Raw genomic sequence first — 14,021 nt, 5'->3', positions numbered from 1 at the left:
AAAGATGTAGAGGTAATGGGGTAGTTGTGATGGGAGATATTAATTTTCCAAATATTGACTGGGCTACCCTTAAAGTCAGAGGTGTGGACGGGGTAGAATTTGTAAGAAGTGTCCAGGATAGTTTTCTAGAGCAGTATGTAAATAGTCAAACAAGGACAAGGGCCATATTGGACCTGGCATTGGGGAACGAGCCACGACAGGTGGTAGAAGTAGCGGTGGGAGATTTTTTTGGGAACAGTGACCACAATTCTTTAAGCTTCAGAATACTCATAGATAAAGAACAGCGTGGTCCTAAGGGGACAGTACTAAACTGGGCCAAGGCCAATTATATCAAAATTAGGCAGGAGCTCGAAAATGTGAATTGGACACAACTATTTGAAGGGAAGTCCACATTTGAGATGTGGGAGGCTTCAAAGATAGGTTAAAGATAGTGCAGGACAGACATGTCCCGTTGAAGGCAAAGGATAGGAAGGGCAAGATTCGTGAAACGTGGATGACAGAGAAATTGTACTATGAACCAAAAGGAAAAGGGAAGCACAAGTAAGGTCTATGCAGCTAAGAACAGAACAGGCCCAATAATGCACGGAGTGACACGGTGGCTCAGTGGGTAGTACTGTTGTCTCAAAGCACCAAGGTTCGAGTTTCGATTCTAGCCTTGGGCAACTGTCTGTGTGCAGTTTGTACATTCTCTCTCGTTAGGCTGAAGCGTCTGTTTCCACGCTGCAGGGAATCTAATCTCAAGAATATCGGAAGAGCAGGACAAGTCTTAAATGAGGAATCAAGCGGGCTAAAACGGGGCATGAAATAGCTTTAGCGAGCAGAATTAAGGAGAATCCCAAAGCATTTTATTCTTATATAAGAAGTAAGTGGGTACGTAGGGGAAGGATTGTTCCACTAAAGGATAACGGAGGAAGGCTGTGTCGAACCTGACACAATGGGTAAGATTCTGAATGATTACTTTAGATCAGTGTTCACTGAGGAGAGGAACATGATGAATCTTGAGATTACAGATAGAAGTTTGTTTAGTCTGGATCCAGCTGACATACGCATAGAAGGTGTGTTGGGTAGGCTAGAGGTTATTAAGTTGGACAAAACCCCAGGACTGGATGAGATCTACCCCAGGTTGCTGAGGGAGGCGAGAGAGGAAATAGCTGGAGTCCTGACAGATGTCTTTGTGGCATCCTTAAATACAGGTGAGGTGCTGGAAGACTGCAGTGGTGCTCATGTTGAGCCCCCTGTAAAAGAATGGTGGTAGGCATATTCCGGGTAACCACAGACAAGTGAGCCTGACGTCGGTGGTGGGAAAGTTGCTGAGGGATGGATTAGATTACTAGCAGAGTACAAACAGGCCCTTTCGCCCAACAAGTCCACACCGACCCACAACCCACCCAGACCCAATCCCCTACACCTAACACTATGGGCAATTTAGCATGGCTAATTCACTTTACCTGCACATTTTTAGACATTGGGAGGAAACCGGAGCATCCCCAAGCAGACACGGGGAGAATGTGCAAACTCCACACAGTCAGTCACCTGAGGCGGGAATTGAACCCGTGTCTCTGGCGCTGTGAAGCAGCAGTGCTTACCACTGTGCCAACGTGCCGCTGTGCCGCCCTCTATTTATATTAAGAAAAGAATGGGCTTATCAGTGACAGGCAACATGGATTTGTGCGGGGGTGATCGTGTCTGACCAATTTAATACAGTTCTTCGAGGAAGTGACCAAGTTGATAGGTGAAGAAAGGGTTGTTGATGTCATATACATGGACTTTAGTCAGGCGTTTGATAAGGTTCTCTATGGTAGAATAATGGAGCAAGTGAAGTCATATGGAGTGCAAGGTGTTCTCGCTCGGTGGGTAAAGAACTGGTTGTTCAACAGGAGAGCGAGTGGTAGCTGAAGGGAGTTTCTTGAAATGGAGAAAGGTGACCGTGGTGTTTCAGAAGGATTAGTGTTGGGGCTACTGTTGTTTGTAATAGACATAAATAATCTGGAAGAGGGCACTGTTAGTATGATCAGCAAGTTTGCAAATGACACGAAGATTGGTGGAGTAGCAGAAAGCATTAGGGACTGTCAGAGAATACAGGAGAATATAGATAGACTGGACAGTTGGGCGGAAAAGTGGCAGATAGATTTCAATTCAGACAAATATAAGGTGATACATTTATGCAAGACTAATTCTGGAGCGAATTATACAATGAACGGAAGAACCTTGGGAAAAGTTGATGGGCAGTGAGATCTGGGAGAGCAGGTCCATTGTACCCTGAAGGTTGCTGCACATGTGGATAGAGTGGTCAAGAAGGTATATAGTATACTTGCCTTCATTGGACGGTGTATTGAGCATGAGAGCTGGCAAATCATGTTAACATTTTGCAAATACATTGTTTCAGTCGCATTTAGAACACTGTTTACATTTCTGGTCGCTATATTACCAAAAGGATGTGGACACTTTGGAGAGGGTGCAGAGAAGGTTTATGAGAATGGTGCCTGGTATGGAAGGTGCTAGCTATGAATAAAGGTTGAGTAGGTTATGTTTATTTTCATGAGAAAAAAAGAGATTGAGGGGGGCCCTGATTGAAGTTGATAAAACCATAAAGGGTACAGACATGGTGGAGAGAGACAAGTTTTTTTTTCCCAGGGCGAAGGATTCAATTACGAGAAGTCACGTTTTAAAGGTGAGAGGTGGAAAGTTTAAGGGGGATACACACGGCAAGTACTTCACACAGAGGTTGTTGGGCATTCGGAACGCGTTGCCAGCAGAGGTGATAGAGGCAGGCACGGTAGATTCATTTAAGATGCGTCTGGAAGACGCATGAGTAGTTGGTGAGCAGAGGGATACAAATTCTTCGGAATTATCCGACAGCTTTCGACTGTACATTTGGATCGGCTCAGGCTTGGCGGGCTGAAGGGCCTGTTCCTGGGATGTAAATTTTCTTTGGTGTTTGTTCTTCTTTGTACTCCCTGCTGTAACTTGAAGTGCTCCATACTGGTTAGAAGTGTTTCTTGCAGCAAGGCAACATCAACCATCTTTTTTCCTCAGACTTGAAAACAGCTTTTTATTGTTAATTGGTGAATGACTCCCCTTAACATTCCAGGTGCACCATTTAAATGAAAAGTTAGCCATAGCCATCTGAAATGGGAGGAAAAATCCCACTCAGCATGCCGATGGAAAACAGCAAACAGTTTTGATAAATTTAAAAGTACAACTTTCAAAACGTCCAGTTCAAAACATTAAACACTTCTACAACAGACCAACATCTAACACAAATTAAAGTAGACTATGCCCCTTTGCCAACAGAGGGCTCTCATACTACCCACTAACCCCTTCATGGCTCCTTCCACTTGAAGTTGTGCCACAAACCCACACAGCATCTGAAAACAAGAAAATTCTAAGTGGGTAGTCAGACCGTCCTATCCATGCTTTAAGCCTCGGTGCTCCGGGTTTAAAAAAACAAATAAAAAATACCACACTTCCCCCAACCAAACCCCCATCCCATAGCAAGGGAGTGAAATAGCCCTTCTATTATGAGGTGTCGAGGAAATCCTTTCTCTTTAATGGTGAGTCAAAATTAAATACGGACCCTCCATGACTGAAATGTAATATTACCGGATATCTTACAGCGTACTGGATATTCAAGTCCCTCAGCCGCCTTTTTGGCTCATCAACGGACTTCCTTTTGTGAATCACGATCACAGAAAAGTCTTGGAAACGCATAATTCTCGATCCCTTGTGTATGAGAGTCTGTGGCTCAGTCCACGGTACTCGTGAAGCTTCCAGCACCGTTTACTTACCTTTGTAACTGCTAGTGTCACACTAGGACGGGCTGGGGGCGCTGAACCATTTCCGGCCTGTGCACTGCGACGGTGGGCCCACTCACCCGAACCCGGTCCGACTCAACTCCCAGCTTCAAAAACTGAGGGAGCCATTGCACCAAGAAGCTAACCAGCTGGAATCTCTCTTCCTGTTCCAGCACCCCGGCCAGGCAGATATTCTTCCGACAGCCTTGATTTTCGAGCTCATCGACCTGCTCTTCAAAATTCCGTACCTGCTGTTCCAGGGCCCGGACCTGACACGCCAATGATTCCACGGCAGTTTCAGAGGCTGCAGTCCATTGCTCCACCTCCATGATGTGCTGCCTGAGACGCTGGATCTCCTGGCCATGCTTCTGCAGCATGCCTGAGTTCGGTTCAAGCCTGACCCAGGTCTCCTCAACCGCTGAATCGATCTTCTCTCAGAGTTTCACCAACTCCAAGACCAGGCTGTGCCCCACAGCTGAGTTCGCGGGATCACTCGTTGAGGTCGATGATGCGGCCGCAGACCTGTCCCTTGTTGCAGGGGCGTGCCCTGCTTGTTGCAATCCTCGCAGTCCCTTTAGTCATTTGTCTAACAATTTTAAAATCACACACAGCAATTCTTGGCGTCAAAAACTAATGATTTCGACCACAATGGGTAATAAAGGGAGAGTGAGTGCCCCACTTTGTCTGGGTTCTGGTGCAGAGCTCAGCAGGGCAGACCTATGGAATTGCCTACATCTTGAATCCCCCCCACCGTATGCCTTCTTAACAAACGTATAAACCTGGGTGGCAGCTTTCAGGGATCTGTGCATACAGATACCGAAATCTCTCTGCTCATCCTCATGACCATGAATCTTCCTATTAGCCCTGTGCTCTTTATTCCTGTTGCACGTTCTGAGATGCATTATCTCACACTTTTACACATTAAACTCCATTTGCAAACCCTCAGCCCAGCTGTACATCTTATCTATGCCCCTGTGTAACCTGCAGCATCTTTCGGCGCTATCCACAACTCCAACAATCTTAGTGTCATCTGAAAATTTACTAAGCCATCCTCCTATGCACTCATCTAGGTCATTTAAAAAAAAGACAAACGGCAGTGGCCCTAAATCAGATCCTTACGGTACATCACGTGTAACTGAACTCCAGGAAGAACATTTCCCATCAACCTCCACTCTCTGTCTTCTTTTAAATCGCTTATTTCTGATCCAAACCGCTAAATCGCCCCCAATCCCACGCCTCTGCATTTTGTGCAATAGCCGACTGTAGCAGAACCCTATCAAATGCCTTACTGAAATGAATATACACCACATCAGCCAATTTTCCTTCATTCGCCTGTTTGGTCACCTTCTCAAAGAACTCAATAAAGTTTGTGAGGCACAACCTACTGTTCACAAAGCCATGTTTACTGTCCCTAATCAGCTTATTCCTCTCGAGACGTTTATAAGTACTATCTCTTTTAATCTTGCCCAATACTCTACCCACATTCGAAGTAAGGCTCACTGGTCTATAATTTCCAGGGGTGCATCTACTCCCCTTCTTGAACAAGGAGACAACATTTGCTCTCCTACAGTCTTCTGGCACAACGGCTGTTCCTTCACAGTCATTGGGTCAAAATCCCGAAAACCACTTCTTACTGGCACAATGAGTCAACTCACAGCAAGTGGACTGCAGCGATTGAAGAAGGCAGCTCACCATCACCTTCTCAAACGCAAATCTGGATGGGCTATCAATGCTGGACAGGAAGCGATGCCTAAGTCCCACAAACGTATTTTAAAAAGCTCTTGGACAGGGATGGTATGGAGTCAGATGAAGGAAACGGAGTTTGTCACCGTAACAGAAGGCAGTGACGCCCATGCTCCCAATATTTAAATAACAAGGGCAGTGAGGCAATGGTTCACTGCTGAAACTCAGTAGGTTAATATGGAGACTCATAAGTAAAACTGCCAGAAGCAAGGAGGAAGACAGTAATTGATCAAGTTTCCTGATGCAGTTAGTAGTGGTTTGCAGAGTGAACACCTTGATTCAGCGTGTCAACAATAGCAACAACTGTCGCAAGAAGTGAAGACTATATGAAAGAACAGTAAAGCAGTCATAACTGGCTTATAGAAAAACCTATCTGGACGGTGAGACTTACCAGGGACACCAACGATAGACAGCATAGGATAATAAATATATTGCATAATGCAAAGAGCATAATAGATCCGCCATGATAATGAGATCCCATCATAATATGTAGAAAGAAAACAAAAATCATGAGATAAACTCCTCTCCATTGTTGGAACATTCCAGTCAAATGTTCTCAGATTATGATCTCTCCAGCCTCTCTCTCTGTAGCTGCTGATCCCTGTTACTGCTGTCGGCGATGCTCCCACCCATACTATGGGATAACACATTGAATGGAGCAATTTATCATTAAAAGATGGGAACTCTGCAATGGGATGAGAATCCATGGAGAGTGAAATTAATTACAGTTACCGAACAAACAGATTCAGTTACCCCTTCCTTACATAACTTTGGATATCATAACAAAAGTCAGCATTTACTCAGTCTGGATGGAATGGATGAGAGTTACTGACGGATGGGCCATAAATCTTTCAATCCATTTAATCGTTTTTCCTTGTATATGGGAGTATTGCTGGAGCACTGCACGGTTGTATATGTCCCACCCTTTTTAAATAAAAGGAGACAGGGACAAAACAACAAAGCAGCTACAAAAAATGACTGGTGCGGAAATTTCTAGCAATACTTATTGCCAAATGACATTGCGTGAGACTATTCCTGGATAAAAGTGCACAGTTATCACGTCCTTTCATAACTTTGAGACAAAGCATTTGGGACTGCTACTCCGGAACGGGGAAAGCAATTCTCTCCCAATATGCTTATTACAGAGGGATAGGAGGAGGCCATTCAGCCCACACTGGTCTGTTCCCACTTGAAGATTTGGAAAGATGCAAACGGTACTATTCAAAACAGAGAGAAGTGTTACTGTAGCTGTAAGAGATGTTACTTCCCACTTGAAGATTTGGAAAGATGCAAACGGTACTATTCAAAACAGAGATAAGTGTTACTGTAGCTGTAAGAGATGTTACTGAGAGAGCACCTGGAGTACATTGTGTTGTTTGTGTCTCTGTAACTGAGAACGGAGGGACCTTCATTCGATACAGTTTACCGGGTCCTCATAATCCATAGATTACTGTGTCACTTAACGTCTTGGGACTGTTACAGAGGGACAGAAGGAGGCCCTTCAGCCTCTTAAGCTTGTTACAGAGTGATTGAAGGAGGCCCTTCACCCCCTCGAATCTGGTACACAGGGTTAGGAGGAGGCCGTTCAGCCTTTCGAGTCTGTTACACAGGGATAGGAGGACGCCATTCAGCCTCACGAGCCTGTTACAGAGGGACAGGTGAGGATCTGACACCTGAATACATGCTGAGGTGACCAGTTGTAGTCAGGGGCAACTATTAAACAGATGCTCTTCATACCCTACGTGACAAAAAGATGGCTTCTCGGCTGCAAACTGACAATTCTGCTAAAGCCGCAGAAAATGGCTTTAAGTTACTAACTGCTAATTCTGTATAAGTGACTAACCACAGTCAGCTTCAGTAGTGTTTAGCAGACAATGTGCCCTTTAAAGCATAGAAATAACTCAACTAGATAAGACAGTTTTAGTCAGCCTTTGGATGCAGATGCAATGGCTCGGTTAGTGATACAAGAGTGTTGTGAAATATCATTGGACCAAGGAACGGTAATATAAAGCAATATCGTGTATTGATTGGTAATTGTCTGAATGTACTATTCGATAATGGCCTGTACCCTTCTTCAAGAAAAGAACAAAAAAGTATTTGTTTTAAGCTTTGTGGACAGTTACACCAAGGAACACGGAACCATATAACCTCTGTGTTTCTGCACTCTCTGGACTCGGCCATATAAAAAATAAAGAGTGAAGTCTCAACAACCAGACCAATCAGGAGTTTGTATTGACCGATCGCGGAACTGAGAGACATTGCCGGGGGTCCAGATAATCATCTGGTGTTGTGACTTGGATTTGGTATGGACGGATTGTGAACAATGTATAAGAGCCTTCAGTCCTCCGCTATTGAATGCAGACAAATTGGCCGGCCAGACGTGAGTATTTACTCCGTTTGGTTTTCCTCACATTCAAACTTGGTTGACTCGACCCCTCTCTCTCTATCATCCAAGTCCAGCCCGAAAATGTCCTAATAAGAATACATTGTGAAATGAAAAAAAGAGTCAAGGACACCAGGGAATTGTCCAAATATTAGGCACACCAGACCAGTATCGACTGGTTGAAGATTAAAGAGCAATCAATGGTATTACACATGCCCTGGTCCCAAATCCAGCTCATATTCAGGCCTCGATACCACCAGATGCTCATTTTTTCGCTGTTGTCGACTTGCAACATGATTTTTTTTTTCTCTCTCTGTCTCTTCATGAAGACAGTCAGCACCTATTTGTCTTTACTTTTAATGGCCAACAGTTGATGTGGACTCGACTACCTCAGGGATTCATACATTCTCCGACCCATTTCTCTCAAGCCTTACTGAAACAATTGCGGCCTCTCACCCTCACAGGTGGGTCTGCACTGATACAATATGGAGACGAGCTCCTTGTTGCCAATCTAGGCGAAGAATCTGATCACTCCGATGTTGTCCTCCTCCTCAACTATGTGAAATGCCTGCACTATTTTGCCTCTCCTGAAAAAGTCTCAATTGTCCAACGTCAGGTATAGTTTCTATGTTTCAAACTGTCAGCTGTTTAACGCTCCCTTGTGCAGAGCCATATTACCCTATCGTCAACTTCCCGGTCCCAGTAACGGTGAAAGAGGTTCCCCTATGACTGGGCAGGGGTCAACTTCTGCCAGCAATGGATCCGTAACGCTGCCTTCCTCGTTCAGATGTGACCATCTTTACTTCCCATGAAGGTGCATTCGAGCTGTCCTCAGAGGCAAAGCAAACCTTCAACGAATTCAAACATGCCTTGTCATAAGCTCCAGCTTTGAGAAGACCTCTCTATGACAGACATTTCCAACTTTACTGCACTATTCTGGATGACTGTGTTTCCTCAGTTCTCACTCAACCCCATGGAGATCGTCACTGCCCGGTTGCCTATTTCTCTACTAAACTTGACTCTGTTACCTTAGGACATCCCTGTTGTACTCAGATCCTTACTACTATTTATCTCAGATTATAGTCCACAGAAAAACTTACACTTCAGCAGGATAATGTCGTCTACAGTTCTCATGTGGTGATCGCCCAGTTGAGACAATTAAAACCCAACATTTGATTGCTGCTTGCCAGAACCATTACCTGGTCAACAACGTCCGGCTTAAATTGTACACCATTAATCCTACCGATTTCCTTGCACATCCCCCATCACCTTTATCCACTCCAAATCATTACTGAATTCTCCTAATCAATAAGTACATCCCAATTTTTCCAGATCGTTCCCATGCCCCTATCACAAGCACTGGCATCAATATGTTCACTGATGGTAGTTCTTCTAATGACCATACAGGTACTCACTTCTCATGCGACACAATAATTGTTGATGACCGTTGCTTCGTCCTGGAATAAGCTTCTTTTGAGATTCCCTTTTCTGCTCAGCCAGCTGAACGTTTTGACCTGATCCGTGCCTGCGTCTTTGGGACAGGCCTTCGTGTTAACATTTGCACTGACTCCCGATAAACTTTGAGAGTTGTGAAAGTTTTTGGTCAACCCTGGAAAAATGCAGGGCTTTTGAGCTCTTCAGGTACTCGCATACCACTGGCCAATCCCCTGTCGCTATTGGCAACCGTGCTGTTGATGCTGCCGTAATAGCAGCCTCTCACGGCCATCCTTTGATTGTGCCTCACATGATGAGCCAGACTGAAAGCACTGAAAAGGGGGAGTCGACCTCTGACAAACTAATGCCAACTGTTAAAGATGTTGAAATACTTCATTGAGTTGCAAAGGTGTCAAAAATATAAGTATGTTTTGGTCATTGTTGATTTTTTTTTCTAGATGGGTTGAAGCTTACCCCACTTCCAACGGTACTGCTAAAGCTGTTGTAAATATTATAGTCAAGGAGATTATGACCCGCTCTCAGTTTGGGATCTGCCAGCAATTTCATTGTGCTTATTGCCAACAGGCAGCAGGGCTCGTGGAGCATGGTAACCAGACTCTGAAAACTAATTGAGTTCTGAGACAAGACTTTCCTGGGTTAAGTTTGTGCCTCCCGTATTGTTCCACCTACGATGCACGGCTGTGGGTAAAATTCGCTTGTCCACAACCGAAATCGTCCAAAGTCGAGCTGTCCTCTCGCTTTGGAATGAGGCCTCGTCCCACCCCCCCCTCCCCCCTCCCCCCCACCACCCCATTCCTTTCAAACACATGACTGAGGTTATGTGCTCCTTTGTTATTCCTTTGACCAAATTTTTCTGAAGTCTTCACTCCCAGGTCTGTGCTGCTCATGAGAAACCCCCCTCCCTCAACAATGTTCCAACTGTTAAAACAGGCTTTTTCATCCTCATCAAGAATTGGACAAGCCTTGGCCTCCAACTTCATTGGCAAGGGCCCTTCCAGAGTCTCCTTGCCACCCCGACCGCATTCTGCCTGGGTTCACCTTCATCATTCCAAGATCAATAAATGTGCCCCTTCCGGGGCGGGGCTGGGGGTTGGGGTGATGATGGAGATGGATACGATGGGGAGATGACAGAGGAACCGGAATCAGTTGGTAACAAATCAGACTACTAAGGTATAGCTGCATGTTTCGAATCGTAATTGTTCTTCTGCTTTATATATCCTGATCCTTGATCCAGAATGACCACTATGACGAAGATCGAACTTAGCCTGTTATGTGGAGTCGTTGTTGCCGGCATTAGTGCTCAACATGGGGCTCTTTACCCGTTTAATCCTGACCAACCAGAAACTGTGTACCGTTTCTGACGAAAAGATGTCCTTATTTGCCGAGAGATTGATTCTTTCAATGCTTGGAATGTAACCAAGAATGACTGCCGCAATGGTCAACTGCACCAAGAAGATCGAACAATTCATTTACAGAACAAGTCTCAATGGTCGTTACGCTGTCAAGGTGTTTTGTGCCAGTTTGATTTCAGTTGTGCTTTCGGTGGTCCTGGTAAGCGTTGCCTCTAATCAAAGACATCTAAATCAACATGTCGCAAAAGAGAAAGGGGGGAAATGTCGTGCTTCACGAACAATTTGTTTTTTTTTTCAAAGTCATCATAAAATATTCAACCAGCATGAAGTGGACTGTTACACCTTCACAACAGCAAAGGTCTCTTTGACCCTTTTCCCCTCCTGAATCTCAACAAAGGAGTATGGAATACCTGTATGGTGTTTACCGGATATAATGTTTCCTTTGATTATTACTTTTCTGCACCTGCTAGCTGCCCATGGAATTCCTCTAATAAGTCCGGGGAAGCCTATCCAATTTGTTACAACTGCACGGAGTGGGGGTGCACTTAGATGAAGGTGACGATGCTTATTTTATGTGCCTTGGTTCAATGTACCAACTGCTACTACTTCCCTTTGGCGTCTCGCATCTCATATGCATGCCTCCTGGAGGAGTGTGTCTCTGTTATAGAGATTATTCAAACTCTTTCTCGTATTGGCACTGACACCCACCTTCACTCTGAGACCCCTAATGGCACCACAAACTTCTCAATTGTGGGATGGAAGGAACTAGTCATGGACAATGATCACATCTCTTACCGAAAGACACAACACTTTTTATTGACCAGCTTTCACCCTAAGAGCCCAGGGTGACCATATGTTATAGCTACGGACTACCCGTACCTTCAAAGTAGTCACAAAGACAGGCCTGCTTCTTATTGGGAAGACCCCTCCATTATCTATAATAAACCCGGTTATTATTTTCTTCAGCCAAGACCACGCGACTAACTTCATTGCTTTTAATAAAATAGGTACTCCCTGTGCTGTAGCTGTAGGGATAGTTTTCATGACTACTGTTCGTTGCCCAACTGCTTGTGTTAAATATCACACAACACCAATTTATAGTCCAACAGGTTTAATTGGAAGCACACTAGCTTTCAGAGCGTCACTCCTTCATCAGGTGATAGCCAGTGCTCCGAAAGATAGTGTGCTCCCAATTAAACCTGTTGGGCTATAACCTGGTGTTGAGAGATTGTTTAAATATTGTACAACCCAGTCCAACACCGGCATCTCCAAATCACAACTACCTGGGAATGGGGTTGGGGTTTCCCTACCAAAGGTTCAACGTCATCTGTACTGTGCGTGCATTGGAGGGGTGCTAAGGCTTTGGGTTAGATATTTCTTCGTAACTTTTACTGTGGAGCATCTACAGGAATTGTTAGCCATCAACACTGAAAGTAACTTATTTGTGGCTTCAGCCGCTTGGTCACGGAGACAGTTTGGACTTAGCAGGACTTAAGGACATACACGCAGAAATAATATCTTCCCTGAAAACCAGTACGCCCTCGACCACGTATTCGGCAAAGAGGGTGGGGTTTGCTCCACAGTCAAGGGCAAGTGTAAGATGGCGGTTACTGACCTCATAGAGAACATTACCAAGGAAGTAGATAACATCTGCTCTAACGTAAGTAACTGAAACAAGGGACAGCATGGACTGATTATGTGGGATACAGTACCGCCGAGAATTCCCCTGACAGCAAAATGACGTGGGATGGTATAACCCGGGGATTCCCTTTGACATTGACATGGCGTGGGCTGGTGTAAACCGGAGTGTCCCCCGGACAGTTACATGGTGCGGACTGGCGTAGCCCGAGTGTAACCGTGACAGTCACGTGGTATGGGATGGTGTATCCCGTATTGTCTACGTGACAATGGCAACGCGAGGGCTGGTGTGGCTGGAAGTGTCCCCCTGACAGTGACATGTGGCCTGGTGTAGCTCGCAGTGTCCCTCTGACAGTGACATGGTGTAGACTGGTGTAGCCCGGACTGTCCCCCAGACAGTGATATGGTATGGGCTGGTGTTGCCCGGAGTGTATCCCCCTGACAGTGACATGGTGTGGGCTGGTGTTGCACAGCAATTCCCCCTGACAGTGACATGGTGTGGGCTGGTGTAACCGGGAGGAAACCCTGAGAGTGACATGGTGTGGCTGGTGTAACCCGGAGAGTCTCCCTCTCACAGTGAGATGGTGTGATCTGGTGTAACCGGAAATGTCCCTCTGACAGTGACATGGTGTGGGCTGGTGTAGCCTGGAGAGTCCCCCTCACAGTGACATGGTGTGGGCTGGTGTATCCCGGAGTGTCCATCTGACAGTGACATGGTGTGTGCTGGTGTAGCCTGGAGAGTCCCCCTCACAGTGACATGGGATGAGCTGGTGTATCCTGGAGTGTCTCTCTGACTGTGACATGGTGTGAGCTGGAGTAGCCTGGAGTGTCCCTCTGCCAGTGCCATGCTGTGTGCCGGTGAAGCCTGAAGTATCCCCCTGACAATGTCATGGTGTGTGCTGGAGTAGCCCGGAGTGTCCCCCTGGCAATTACATGGTTTGGCCTAGTGTAGCCCGGAGAGCCCCCTGACAGGGACATGGTGTGGGCTGGTGTATCCTGGAAGGTCCCTCTGACAGTGGCATGGTGTCGGCTGGTGTAGCCCAGAGTGTCGCCCTGAAAGTGGCATAGTGTAGGATGGTGTAGCTCGGAGTGCCCTCCTGACAGTGACTTGGTGTGGGCTGGTGTAGCCTGGAGTGTTGCCCTGAGAGTGACATAGTGTGGGCTATGTAAACTGGAGTATCCCCCTGACAGTGACATGGTGCGGACTGGCGTAGCACCAGTGTCCCCGTGACAGTGATGTGGTATGGACTGGTGCATCCTGTATTGTCCACGTGACAATTACAACGCGAGGGCTGGTGTATCCTGGAATGTCTGTCTGACAGTGACATGATGTGGGCTGGTGTGGCTGGAAGTGTCTCCCTGACAGTGACGTGTGGGTTGGTATAGCCCGGAGTGTCCCCCTGACAGTGACATGGTGTGGCCTGGTGTACCCCGGAGTGTCCTCCTGACAGAGACATGGTGTGGGCTGGTGTATTCCCGAGTGTCCCCATGACAGTGACATGGCGTGGGCTGGTGTAACCCAGAGTGTCCTCCTGAAAGTGATATGGTGTGGGCTGGTGTAGCCCGGAGTGTCCCCCTGACAGTGATATGGTATGGGCTGGTGTTGCCCGGAGTGTCTCCCCCTGACAGTGACATGGTGTGGGCTGGTGTTGCACA

The sequence above is a fragment of the Chiloscyllium punctatum genome, chromosome 42 (genome assembly GCF_047496795.1).
Source record: "Chiloscyllium punctatum isolate Juve2018m chromosome 42, sChiPun1.3, whole genome shotgun sequence".
Taxonomy (NCBI): Eukaryota; Metazoa; Chordata; class Chondrichthyes; order Orectolobiformes; family Hemiscylliidae; genus Chiloscyllium; species Chiloscyllium punctatum.
The sequence above is the reverse complement of the archived record's forward strand: the minus strand, read 5'-3'. Positions refer to the sequence as shown.